Below are 15,360 nucleotides of genomic sequence, written 5' to 3' on the forward strand. Positions count from 1 at the left end.
TGGGGTCATCTTTTGTATTTTTTTTTCTTGAATAAAATTAAAGTTAATTGCCTTAGGCTTTGTGCTGGATTTACTGCTTGTAAGAATCAGTTGGCTTTAGGAAACAATGATAAAATTTGTTCAGATAGAATGGATTCTTAATCTTTATCAGTTCAACTCAAGTCTCCATAATACTTTTCCCCCAGGTCTTATATAAATAAGCAGTTTTTAATTTAGCAGAAAAATGCACACGACACAATGTCATTTTACCCATAGCTTTTTATATCAGTGGCTCCCGAGCCATTTTTATTTTCTGTAGTTAGACAGAAAGCTTTTTGAGGTCCAACAGACCTTGGGATTACATCACATGTGGTTACTTAATAGATGATAATTTGTAGGATTTGCAGAGCAAGATCTTCACATGAATATTTAACTCCAACTCTTTTTTTTTTTTTAATTACCAGTAAGGGTACTGTATTTTCAGATATATTTAAGTCTATCTGTGCAACACATATGTTGGTTGCTCATAGGGTTTTCAGATCAACATCAAGCAACTGATTTTTCAGTACAAAAACAAAGAGGCAAACAGAGTCATGGAGAAGTGTTTTCACAGGAAAACAGCTAAAATAAATATGAATTAGCAAAGAAAATATACCCATAACACCTAGCCCCTTTAGGGCAGGGCCTTCTTTTTTAATAAGTAATATTTAATAAGCAGTCAACTTTGCTGAGACAAAACAGTTATTCATTCAGTTTTAATCACAGGGATTTTGCAGTTTATGAACACATTGTGATCTCAAAGTTAATTTTTGAGTTAGTTGTTTGAAAGTCAGAATTCATTTTCTCCTAGAAATGATGTTATTGATTGTAGCTGTATTCTCAGGTTAGCCCATAAAATTCTGTTTAATCCACAGTATAGTGAGACTATATTCCCAGCTGTCATCCAGTGACCCAAATTCCTGTGAGCCCACAGGACACTGAGCTTGAAAGCTAGCAGTAGGCAGGCAGGCAAGTGGGAAAGGAAGCGGGGCACAGGATGAAAGTTTTGGAAGCCAGGCAGCTCTCCAAGCATTTACAGAACCAGCTCCTGGAAGCAGCCAAGTGGGAAGTTAGAATAGTGTAGGGCCCACAATGGAGCTCTGTTAGTGATAGTGACTTTGAGGCTGGGAGGGCCGGCTGTGGAGCATCCATTTGTAGTGAATAGGGAGGACCTCGAGTGCAGGAATAGCTTTGGGGCTGTGGTTACAGGCTGAGGTGGAGGCTGGGAGAAGGGATGCAGATAGAAATGCAGTGATGTTTCAATGTTCTACATCATTTCTAAATCAAATATCCTGCAGCAGAGTCCTTTCCTATCAAGGTTGGCGGCCTCCATTGGACCATGATATGGGCCGAGGTTAACAATCTCTTTGTTGTATTAGGATTCCGGGTACCCTGATTATAAGGATGTTTTATTCCTATATTTACTAGGCATTGTGTAAAATACTTTTGGACAAATAAATGTAATCTCCTTGAGCCTCAATTTCTTCATTCATAAACTGGAGATAATACTTGTTCTTTGATGTATATCTCATAGGAATCCCACAAAGATCTAAAAGAAATAATGTTTAAAATTTTTAAAATAATATAGGTAGCTTATGCTAATGCCAACTTATTTAAAGAAATAGTATATAAAAATTTGGTAATAAATGAGGGATGAGACTGGTTAACTGTTCTGATGTTTATATCTGCTGATTGGTTCTCATAATGTGCTAAATTACCAAAAATGGAAAAATATGATTTAAGTGGTTTGTATATTTTAACAGAGAATTTTGTTTTAACTATTGATTCCAAAGTGCGTATCTGATGTATATATGTAAATGTGTACAGAAATAACAGAGAAGTAAGAAAGCAAGTTGCTGGAATAACTTTCAGTAAAGAACTCCTAGGAGGCTTCTGATCTGCACTTGCCTGTTAATTAAGAAGACTGAAACACATGTTATGAACACTGCCAAGACTTCTACCAGAGCTAAAAGAATGCCAAGCATAAGATATTTTGGAGGTAAAATTCCCTCTGCTGTCACGTCATCCTAGTGCCCACCCTCCTTTGGCCTTCCAATTGCCCACTGCCCATCCTCCCGTGTTGCCAGCGACAGAGGCGAAAGCATGGGGCCCGTTGGGCCTTCGTCTGGAGTGAGAGCCAGGTGACACGCAACTTTGGGCCGCGGTTCACTTACAGGTCTCGCACAGTTCGGGCTTGTCAGCTGAGGAACGTCAGGCAGTGCAGGGACTTGTAATTAGTCGGCCGCGGGCGGCGGTTGTCTCTGAGCAGGCTTTGTTTCCTCTGCTTGCCCAGTGGGCATCCTGCCTCCACAGAGCGTCTACCAGAGGCCTGGCGCAGGCGGGGCGGGGCGTGTTACAGAAGTATGCGGAGGAAGGAAAACAGGTATGAGTCTTCAAGTCCAGGCAGGACGCCCCATTAGTCATGTTATCGTAAAGTGAGTGAGTAGCACCCGCCCCTCAGTTAGTCAGAGCAACAGGTAAATAAAGAACTCAGTGTCTAAGGGGTTTTCACCCAAAGTGGGGAGCTGTGTCATTCTGTTTCCAAAACAAATACTCCCGCAAGTCTTGCTTTAATGATTTCCTTGCGTGAAGTGAGCACTTAAGGCAGAGTGTTTAGACAGGTAGGCTGTGGTATTTACTGCCATAGAAGGCACAGGCTTTTGCGGGAAGAGAGAGCATCACCCAAACCCCATTTTTCTCTATTCCCTCCCCTCTCTCCCTCTCCTGTCTCCACTTCCCCTGCAAAGAGCATCCCTCTGAAGGATGGTGGATGCTGGTATCCACATCTCTTTTTTTTCCCCCATAAAGATTTGGAAAGGGTTAGGGAGAAAAGAGGAAAATGAGTTTGTTAGAAAATTAAAGCAAAATCTTTGTCAAATGTAAATGATGAAGCATATTTTAATTCTGCTGCTAGAAGAGTTCTATAATAATCATTATTCCTTGTCATAATCTGGTTTATTAGACATCCATATGGTGACCAGAAGATACTGACTAAACATATGTAGAAGTGACACTCCATGCTTTATTGCATATAACTTTCTTTACAATGAATGCTTTCGGCTCTTCTAGATAACAGTGCAAAAGATACCATGTCTGTAAATTTCCACTCTTCTCTTTGAGACTATGGGATTCTGAGAGGGAGCTCCATGAGCTCTGCATCTGAATTACCATGAGCCTGATGATTTTGCCAAACTTCTCACAATAGATATGGACTGAGTGGAATCATGAACCACAGGTTTGTCAGAGAAAGAGATTGTAAGGTTCAGACTGTTATGATGAAGCAGGAATCCACGTTATAAAACAGACCATTTTTCTTACTTCATGAATGTTAAGTTTCTCATGGGGGTCAAATGAGAAGGCAATGTTTGCAAATGTCAGCTGACTTGGTGGCCATATCTCAGTCTTTTTAGGGCATGCAGAAAGTATGAACCAATGGATAGGAGATGAGGGCTGTATGCATTTCGAAACATACTTTTTATTGCTTTTTTTATAACTGATGCTTTCTGTATAAATCCTTCTATACTGAAGAGAGATAGAGAAGGAATTACTAAACTCATAAAGAGAGACATACAAGATTGACATCAGTTTGAATTTGCTTCATCTGGTAGATCTGATTTCCTTCTGTTTTCTTGCAGCTTATAGTCCCGGTCTCTTCCTTCATGTGTGTTTGATAAGGATAAAATACGTAAGAAATATGCCCACTTCCCTTATGCAACACAGTTCTTTTTTTTTTTTTTTGGTTATATAAACTATTACATACACCTTAGATAAAAATGTGGTTTAAAGTAATGTTATTATTTACCAATATTTTTACTGCTAGCTTCTTACTGTTTTGCCATATTTCTGGGACTCTATGCCCCATCTTTTCCATAGTGACTAAGAGATCTTTGAAATGTGCATAACTTTAGTGCCACCTCTATGCAGATAATTTCCAAGTTTTCATTTCCTGTTTCACAGATGTTCTCTGCTATAATCTCCTATCTTCTTAGAGGCAATTTTGATATTTCTCCTGGCACGGTCATATTTAATTTTAATTTCTGAATGTTCAAAAATGAGTTCTGGGGCTTCTGGTCCACACAGAGAACATTGACTAATTTCTGTTCATGTCCATTAGTTCAACTATAGCACTGGAAACAACACGGAGACAGTCATAGGAGGATTCTAAAGTTGAAAGAGGAAAGCAGGCTGGTCTGGGACTCAGGACTTTCCAAGCAGAACAGTGCAGGGTCTTAGGGCCTCACCCAATAGATAAAGGACAAGTTGTGCTCATTCTTCTCTAAAGATATACAGTCAGCCAGAAGCACCTTCAGGGATGTCAATACAGAGCTCTGCTGACTCCAAGAGGCCAGAGAATGGGTTTTCCTTCTCACTGGGCCTAAGATCTCCTCCTTGCCCTAGAGGGAGGGACCAACAACAAGATGCCAACACACACTCTTTGTCCCCAAAGGATGAAGACTCCTTTTTCTCCCCTAGAGGCAACATAGGGCCAGGCAAATCCACTACCACAAGTGCCCAGACCCAGAAGCACTCTTCAAGCCCAAGGGCAGGAATTCCTTCCACCACCTGCACACACCAGGTAGCCCAGAAGTCCAAGAGCAGCAGATTCAATCACAGGAAGCAGCCACTCATCCAGGGAAATGCTGTCTGCCAGCAGAACCTGAGACTTCCCTCTCCTCTTTAGGGACAACAGACATCCAGGCAGCAGTAGTGGGGCTATATTGTCATATAAGCACTGGCCTAGGAAGAGTTCTTTGTTTCAGAAGGCCTGAAACACCTTTACCATTCAGAGGGTCCATGCTTCCTGGTTTGGGGGCTTCTTCTGTACCCTCAGCCAGTATTAGCATGGATCAGCGGACTACCAGAAGCCCCAGACAAACCAATCAGACCAAAATAACATGAACAAGGACTCTGAACTTAAATTGTCACTGGAGTCACAGCCCACAAAATTATCCAAGACTTGTCTGTTAGCCTAGACTGCATGACTGCCTGTTAAAATGGAGGATTTGAATAGGACCCAGAGACTCCTAATATAATAAACAGAAAAACTAAGATATAATCAAAATTTACCTGTCACACAAAGAACCAAGAAAAATCACAAACTAAATGAGAAAAGATTATTAAAATCATTAAACCTTTGAAAATGATAAATAAGCTAAAAATAATGAGAATTGGGGTGATCTGTAATTATATTCATCAAAGGAATTTTTTCTTGAGTTTTCAGTATACATTGACTTTGAAAGAAAAGAGAAGGATCACCTTAAGAAGTATTTTTCCAGTTTAGACTCAATTTATCTATTAGCTTTTCTATTAGGGATTAGTTCTTAATCTAGAAGGATAGAATTTAACTTTTTAAGATAAAAAATATTTTAACTACTTAAGACTACTCTTTAAGTTTTTATCGTTGTGCTTTCTCCAAACCCACTATTTCATATTATGTGAGGTGAAATAAGTAAAGCAGCAGATGTAGGTGTTTGACATATTCCTTATGTTTGTTACTCCATCTCAGTATTATAATGCCTGCTAAAGAGATACCTAAAGACAGAGGCTAAAGTATTTTGTCAGTAGTTACTTGCCACTACTAGTATTTGGAAGCAGTGATGTGTTTTGAAACTATAAATCAATAATTAGAAGGAAACACAGTTCCCAAAATTACCTTTTGATATTTGCCATTTAGTATACAATTATTTTACACATCAAGCATTCATCTTGTGCCTTGGCTTTGGGATCTATGAATACAAATGACAGGGACTGTCCCCAACACCACACATTTGCAGCACAGTTGACAGCATATGGTTGAATAATTTTTGTGTATCCTTTCTTGCCAACGTCTGTCTTTTGATTGGAATATTTCAGACTATTGAAGATTATTATTGATATGTTAAGGCTCAAGTGTGCCGTTTCATTATTTGTTTTCTGTTTTTTTTTCCCTTGGTTTCTATTTTCTTACCTTTTTGTGAGTTATATGAACAATTTTAGAATTTTATTTTGATTTATTTATATTATTTTAAAATATATCACAAATTATATTTAAATTAGTGCTCGCTTTAGGTATTACCATACATATAATATGTCTACTGGTATCGAGCTTTTATGACACTAAGTAAAGTATAGGGACCAGACTTCCATTGAAGTCTCATCTGTTACCCTCTCAACTTAAAAAAAAAAAAATTGTCTTAGGTATTTCTTAAATATACACATTTAGTACCATGTCAGATGGTGTTATATATTTTGTTTTAACCATTAAATAGAATTTAGGAAATTCATCTGAAGGATAGTCTATTATATTTACCCTTGTTTTTACTCATTCCAATGATTTTCTTTCCTTTCTGAAATGATGAGTAGTCTGATATTTCATTGCTGTTTGGAGAACTTCCTTTATCTATTCTTCAAGGGCCAGTTTGCAAGCATCAACTGCTCTTAGTCCTTTTATTGTTGTTTGTTTGATTTTTTGTTAGAGAATGCTTTTATTTCTCATTCATTCCTGAAAGATATTTTCACTGGATATTGAATTCATGGTTCACATTTTTTTCCGTTTTTTTAATACTTAAAAAATGTTGTACCAATTACTTCTAGCCTCCAGGATTTTGATAAGAAATCTGCTATCATTCAAATTGCTTTTCTTTTATATCTATATCCAGTTCTCTAGCTATTATCAACATTTTTTTCCTTTGCTATTAGTTTTCAGACATTTGATTATGATGTGTATTGTCATAGATTTCCATGGGTTTATCCAATTTGAGGTTGGCCCATCTTTCACATTTGGAATGTTAGCACTCATTATTTTTTTGAAAGTCAGCTTCACTCTCTTCTCATCTCCTTTGGGAATTCTGATAATATGATTGTTGGACCTGTTTTCTCTCTGGTTCCTAAGATCTTTGCATTTTTTTTTCTATTTATTTTTTATCCCTTGTTTAAATGGGCAAATGCTATTGCTTCGTCATTAAGTTTGGTGAATTTGTCACCAAAATCTTTGATCTCCATGCTGCTATTGAGCTCATCCAGTCTGTTTTTATTTTAGTTTTTGTATTTTTCAGCATTATAGTTACCATTTGTTTTTTTCTTATAACTTCTGTTCCTTTGCTTCTATAATTTATATTTTCATTTTTCACTTATTTCAAAAGAATTCAAAATTACATGTTAAAGCATTTTTATGATGGCTGCTTTAAAACTCTTTTCAGCTAATCAACATCTAATTCAACTCTGTTTTGGGATCTATCGATCATCTTTTCTCATTCAGTTTGTGATTTTTCTTGATTCTTTGTGTGACAGGTAAATTTTAATTGTATCCTGGATTTTTTGTTTATTATATTAAGAGTCTCCGAGTCCTATTCAAAACATCCATTTTAATACTCAGTCACTCTGCCTAGGCTAACTAGCAGGTCCTAGGTAATTTTGTGGGCTATGGTTCTAATGGCAATTTAATTCAGAGCCTCTGCATTGTTATTTTGGTTGGACTGGTTTGTCTAGTGCCACTTGTGCCCCACTAATTCATGCTGATGCTGGCTGAAGATGCAGAAGGAAGCATTGGGCTTCTGAATGGGGAAGGGGTCCAAGGTCCTCAGGCTGACACCAGGAGAAGGTGGATATAGAATATAAATTATCCACCTCACACCACTTCCTTAAGTCTTCTTTGTGCCAGGTAGTGGTCAAGGCTTAGATGGCTTCTAGATCTTGTTGACATTGCCATGGTAGGAAATGGAAGATCAGCTCCCTGCTCTGTCCTACTGACACTACACCAGCATGGGAATTTGAGTACATGAGACCAGAAGGGGTGTGGAAGTGTAAATCCCCTTTTGGCCTACTGAAAATGTAGAGATGCAGCGGGGAGAGAGTGGTGTGGTTTTTTATTGGTGTTTGCCTGCACTAGAGGACATAGCACTGAAAAGATTTTCTGTTGTTAGGCCCCCCTCTTCCTGGTTCTTTGAACAGAAGAAATAGGCTTTTCTTAGAATTTTTTTGTTCTGCTAGTAGTTCTGGATTGGAGGCTTCTACAGCACCCTATCTATGAGAGAAAATGAGGAAACTCGGGCGACTCTCTGCCACATTGTTCCTCAGGTTCTGAGCTCCCTGTACTGTCTTCTTACTTATTTTCACATTTCAGAATCTTTGTATGCTTGTTTTTTGCATTATGGCCAAGGTTTTTTAGTTGTAAGATAACGGCCTGGTAGGAGCTTTGCTATTCTATCTTAGAATAACTGGAAGGCACCCTGAGCTTATTTTGTGAGTCCTTTTGAAAACGGACTATTCTGATAGACTATTGAAATGTCATTCAATCAGGTAAATCATGCAATGGTACTCAGCTCTGAAATGTTTTGTAATTGCGTCAAATTTATAGTTGAATGGGGGAGTCGAATGGGGAAGACATTTGTCCAACTGTCTTTATGTGGGTAAAATACATGCTTCCTCCTTGCAAAGTGCCAGTTGAAGGTGAGATTTCATAAGCCAAGGTAAACAAAATCCTAACCACAGAATGAAAAGCTTATGCAAACCAAGATTATAATAGTTTTATAGACAATTTATAGCTGGCAAGATGTTAGATGAAGATAAATAGGAGATAAGGACTTCAGGCTTTAGCATTACCTAGTAATTGGAGATGACCACATTTTCTTGAGTTGAGTAAAGGGAAAAATTCATATTTTGCCCTTTGGTGTTAAGTCTATCTAAATAAACATAGCATCTCAAAGACATTTAGGATTTAGCAAGAACAAGAGAGACCGTTACATATAATCCATCTTATCATCACACTTTGTAGTGCTTTGACACACATGGAAAAAAGTTTAAAAATTGACCACATAGACCTATTATCCTTAATCTAGCTACTACCTCCTTCTTGGAGTCATTAGTTGATAGTCCTCTCTAGCTTGAATACTGTTAATCTCACAGAAATTCCCTCTTGTTGTGAGAATCAGCCAGTAGCGTTCACATATTTCTCTCCATTAAAGGAAAAAAGACAACACTGATATAACAAAATGATTCAGATCAGATTTATTGAGAACTTTTTCACTCGCTTCCACTTTTCAGCAACTTTTCCTATTAAAATCTTTAATGACATTCTTAATTGCCTTAGGTTAGATTTAACACAGTCTAAGAAGATAAAGTTCTAACACAGCCTGCTACTCTAAAAGATCATGGTTTTAAGTATGAATAACCTAGACCTTGTAATTTAAACCAAAGTCAAGCTTTCATTATGGAACCTTAGGTATAATATCACTTCTGCTTAAAGTTTGATTGTCCACATTATTTTTTACATATGTACACACACACACACACACACACACACACACAGACACACACTCTCTCTCTATATATATTTATATATGTATATAAATATGTGTGTATATATATGTATATATATGTATATATGTACGTGTGTGTGTGTGTGTGTGTGTGTGTGTGTGTGTGTGTGTGTGTGTTCACTTTTGGAAGCACTTAAAAGTCTATTAGGGGAGTTCCTTTGAGATGGAGGACTAATTAAACACTGTGCTGCCTCTTTCTGTGACTGTATTAAAATTATAGCTAAATTATAGAACAATCAACCTGAAGAACCAACTGAAGACTAGCCGAACAGAGAATTCCTATAACTATTGATATAAAGAAGAGGTCACATCGAGACTGGTAGGAGTAGCAGAGACATGGAATGGGCTGGTCCCGCACTCATGTGTGGCAGTCAAATATTGGCTGCAGAGGTGCCCCCAAAGTAGTGAGGAGCCCCAGCCCCACACCAGGTCTTTCCAGCCCAGGGTTAAAGCAGTAGGAAGAGAGGTCCCCACAAAATCTGGCCGTGAAAATTAGCAGGGATTCTGACTACCCAGATGATACAGAAGACTGCTGGAAACCCTGACATCCTCTTAAAGGGCATATGCACAGACTCATTCGTTTGCAGGAAATCCTCCTGGGCTCCAGTGAAGAGACAGTAGCTTGGGAGGTGCCAGAGACATACAGGGAGAGACTGAATTGTGTGGCTTCCGGGCAAGTGCTATAGGAATAGCTGCCATTTTCCCTTTGTTGAGCCCTCCTCCTGTGCAGCCTACAAGCAGGCACCATTTTACCTGTATTGAACCCTCCCCCAAAACAACCAAATCTAAAACTGCATTGGCCCGATGAATTCCACTCACTCCACCCTGGTGACTCCATGAGACCCCACCCTACCCAATTCTCGAATTACTGGTGGCATTTTCATGACTAGGCAACCAGTTCTACCCTGAACTTTCAGCAGGAAACTTCTTCAGCAGAAATCAACAGACCTTGGCTCTCAAGTGCCTTCAGAATCACTTTTAGTGTCAGGCAACCAGCCCCAGCATAAGATGCAGTATTTCTTGAATAAATCTCAGGAGTCTGTGTATATGAGGCAGCTGTCTTCAGTGTGATCTAACACTTTTGTGAGTGGCCACAGGCTTAGCACTGACACCAAATTTGAATCTGCACTAACCTGGAGAACATAATTTGCCCACTCTGGTGACTCCCTGGGACTCTGCCTCACCCAACTTAAGTATTGCCTAAGGCTCTTTCAACTGTTGGGCCTTACAGGCAACCAGAAGGAAGCCTCAGGCCTTGGAATAACCTAGGCCTTTTGCTGAGCTGCCTCGGGTCTTGGACTGTTGACAACCAGACTGTTTGCAGCATGGCCTCTCCCACATGCCTCCAAGTACAGCATAGACAGCAACCAATCACAGATAACTATGTAGCTCCTGCCAGATAGCCATGAGTGAACATAGGAAGTAGTCAAACTTGGCCTGCATGGGAGCTCCTTCCAAGGGACCCCAGAACCAACACAGAAGGAGGCTGGTGTCAGACTTCAACAGAGTACCACCTGATTAGCCCCACAAGTGCACACCAAAAAGATGGTCTTAATAGGCACATGAGCACTCTGGGACAAATCCCATTCTGTGGGGTCAGCCCCTATACAGCAGCTCATAGACTGTGGTCATAGTCAATCCTCATAGCCAATTTGCCTGAGAGTCAATCCCACCCATTGATGTGCCAACAGAAATCATGGTTTAATTACAACAGGAGAACACACAGAACCCACTAAATGTCACTCCTAGAATACCAGGAAGAGGTGATCAGGGAGACTGAGATACCTACTACATAAGGCCACCTGGCAAAGTAGTTAGCAGATCTACCTAATAAAGAAACAATCACAGGGAGGCAGCCAAAATGAGAAAACAAAGAAACAGATCCCCAATGAAAGAGCAGAACAAAGCTCCAAAAAAAGAATTAAATGAAATGGAAGCAAGCAACCTACTAGATACAAAGTTTAAAATCCTCGTTATAAGGATGCTCAATGAACTTAAGGGAAGAATAAATGATGTCAGTGAGAACATTGACAAAGAGATAAAGATAGTAAGCATAAAAAAAGGACATAGAACCCATGAAAAAAGAGCTAGTCAAAAATAAAGACTACAATAACTGAAGAATAAATGAAGACTACACTAGAAAAAAATCAATAATAGATTAGATGAAGCAGAGGATCAAATCAGTGATTTGGAAGACAAAGTACCAGTAAACAGTCAATCAGAACAGAAAAAAAAAAATTTAATATGGATAGTTTAAGGGACATCTAGGACACCATCAATGGAACAACATTTATATCATAAAAGTATCAGAAAGAAAAGACAGAGAGCAAGGGATTAAGAATCTATTTGAAAAATAATGACTGAAAACTTCCCTAACTTGACAAAGGAAGTAGACATTCAGGCCCAGGAAGCACAGAGAGTCCCAAACAAGAGGAACCCAAACAGGCCCACACTAAGACACATCATAATTAAAATGTCAAAGGTTAAAGATAAAGAGAGAATCCTAAAAGTGGCAAGAGAAAGGCAGTTAATTATTTACAAGAGAAACTTCAATTTCGCGAAAGAAACTTTGCAGGCCAGGAAAATGAAATATTCAAAGTGATGAAAATCAAGGACCTACAATCAAGACTACTCTACCCAGCAAAGCTATCAATTAAAATTGAAGGTGTGATAAAATGCTTTTCGGACAGGAAAAAACTAAAGAAATTCATCACTATCAAGCCATTATTAGAAGAAATACTAAAGAGACATTTTTAAAGAAGAAAGTAAAGAAAACATAAGTATAAATAATAAAATGGCAATCATTATTTACTTATCAATAATCACTTTAAATGTAAATGAATTAAATACTCCAATCGAAAGACATAGGATAGCTGAATGGATAAGAAAATGAGCCAATGTCTATGGTGTCTAGAAGAGACCCACTTCATATCAAAAGACACACACAGACTGAAAGTAAAGGGATGAAAAAAGATATTTCATTCAAATGGAAACAACTAAAAAATAAACAGAAAAAGCTGAGGTAGCAATGCTTATATCAGACAAAATAGATTTAAAAACAAAGGCTATAATAACAAAGAATAATAAAGGGAATATTTCAAAAAGAGGACATAACCATAGTACATTTGAGCTCCCAACATTGAAGCACATAAATATAAAAAGAAAATATTGACAAACATAAAAGGAGAGATTGACAGCAATACAGTCAATAGTAGGGGAGTATTAACACCACATTGACACCAATGAACAGATCTTCCAAACAGAAAGTCAATAAGAAAATAACAGCTTTAAAAGACACACTAGACTAAATGGATTTAATTGGTATTTTTAGAGCATTTCACTCCAAAACGGAGGAATATACATTCCTCTCAAGTGTACATAGTACATGTTACAAGATAGCCCATATGTTAGGCCACAAAACAGTTCTTAATAAATTTAAGAAGATTGAAATTATATCATGTTTTTCTTTGACCACAATGGTAAGAAACTAGAAATCAACTACAAGAAAAAAACTGGAAAATACACGAACATATGGAGGCTAAATAACATGCCACTAAACAATGAATGGGTTAACAATGACATTAAGGAAAAAAAATCAAAGATACCTTGAAACAAATTAAAATGAAAATACAATTACCCAAAATATATCAGACACAGTGAAAGCAGTCCTAAGAGGAAAATTCATAGCGATACAGGCCTACCTCAAGAAACAAGAAAAATCTCAAATAAACTATAACCTTACACTTAAAGGAACTAGAAAAAGAATAGCTAATGAAGCCCAAGTTGAGTAGAAGGAAGGACATAATAAAGATCAGAGTGAAAATTAAGAAAATAGAGTCTAAATATACAATACAAAAGATCAATAAGACCAAGAGATGGTTCTCTGAAAAGATAAATAAAACTAATGAACTTTAACTAGACTCATCAAGAATAAAAGAGAAAAAAACCGAAATAAATAAAATCAGAAGCGAAAGAGAAGTGATAACTGACACCACAGATATATAAAAAGGATTATAAGAAAATACTATAAACAATTATATGCCAACAAATAGAGATTCTGAAAGAAATGAATAGTTCCTAAAAACATACAATCTTCTAAGACTGAATCAAGAAGAAACAGAAAGTCTGAAAAGACCAATTACTACAAACAAATTTGAATCAGTAATCAAAAAACTTCCAGCAAACAAAAGTCCTGGACCAGATGCCTTCAAAAGCGAATTTCACAAAACATTTAAAGAAGCCACTTATTCTTCTTAAACTGTTACAAAATATTCAAGAGGTGGAAAGTCTCTCTAATTCCTTTTATGAGGCCATCACTGTCTTGATTTCAATATCAGAAAGACATTACAAAAAAAAAAACTATAGGCTGATATCTCTTATAAAAATTGATGCAAAAATTCTCAACAGAATATAAGGAAACCAAATTGGCAATACATTAAATTAAAAATATCATACACCATGATCAAGTGAGATCTATTCCTGGGATACAAGGTTGGTGCAATATCTGCAAATCAATTAATGTGATATACCACATTAACGAATTGAAAGATAAAAATCATATGATCATATCAATAGATGCAGAAAAAGCATTCGACATAATCCAGCTTCATGTTATGATAAAAACTTTCAGCAAAGCACTAATATAGGGAACATACTTCAATATAATAAAGGTCACATATAACAAATGCACGGCTAACATCATAATCAATGGAGAGAACCTAAAATTATTTTCCTTAAGATCAGGAACAAGACAAGAATGCCCACTTTCATCACTTCTGTTCAACATAGTATTGGAATTCCTAACCACAGCAATCAGACAAGAAAAAGAAATAAAAGTCATCCAAATTGGAAAGTCAGAAGTAAAACTGTCAATATTTGCAGATGAAATGATACTATATAGAGAAAACCCTAAAGATTTCATTAAGAAACTATTAGAACTAATAAATGAATTTGCTAAAGTAGCAGGATACAAAATTAATGTTCAGAAATCAGTTGCATTTTTATACACTGATAATGAACTATCAGAAACAGGAATTAAGAAACAATTCCATTTATAATTGCATTGGAAATATAAAATATCTAGAAATAAATTTAACAAAGGAGGTATAAGACCTGTACTTGACAATTTATGTCATTGAAAAAATAAATTGAAGAATACACAAATAAATGGAAGCATATACTGTGCTCATGGATAGAAAGAATTACATCATTAAATTGTCCATACTACCAAAAGCAATCTATATATTTAATGCAATCCCTATCAAAATACCAATGGCATTTTTCACAGAATTAGAACAAATAATCCTAAAATTTATATGAAACCATAAAAGACCTTGAATAACCACAACAATCTTAAGAAAGAACAAAGTTGTAGGTATCAAGCTACCTGATATCAAAGTGTACGATAAGTCTATAGTAATCCAAACATCATGGTACTGGCATAAAAACTAACACATAGACAATAAAATAGAATAGGGAGCCCAGAAATAAACCTACACTATATGGTCATTAATCTATGACAAAGAAGGCAAGAATATACAATGGGGTAAAGACAGTCTATTCAATAAAAAGTGTTGAAAAAACTGGACAGATACATGCAAAAAAAAAAAAAAAGAAAGAAACTGGACCACCTTCTTATGCCATATACAAAAATGAACTCAAACTGGATTAAAGACTGAAATGTAAGATTTGAAACCAGAAAACTCCTTTATAAAAACAAAAATAATAGGCAGTAAACTTTCTGACATTGTTCTTAGCAATTTTTTTTCTGATATATCTTCTCAGGCAAGGGTAACAAAAGAAAAAATAAACAAATTGGACTACATCAAACTAAAAAGTTTTTGTACAGCAAAGGAAACTATCAAGAAAATGAAAGGACAACCTACTGAAATGGGAAAAAGTATTTGTCAATGATACATCTGATGAGTTAATATCTAAAATTTATAAATAACTCATATAACAACAACAAAAAGAAAGAAAGAAAGAAAGAAAGAAAGAAAGAAAGAAAGAAAGAAAGAAAGAAAGAAAGAAAGAAAGAAAGAAAGAA

Source organism: Pteropus vampyrus, unplaced genomic scaffold (genome assembly GCF_000151845.1).
Source record: "Pteropus vampyrus isolate Shadow unplaced genomic scaffold, Pvam_2.0 Scaffold201, whole genome shotgun sequence".
Lineage (NCBI taxonomy): Eukaryota > Metazoa > Chordata > Mammalia > Chiroptera > Pteropodidae > Pteropus > Pteropus vampyrus.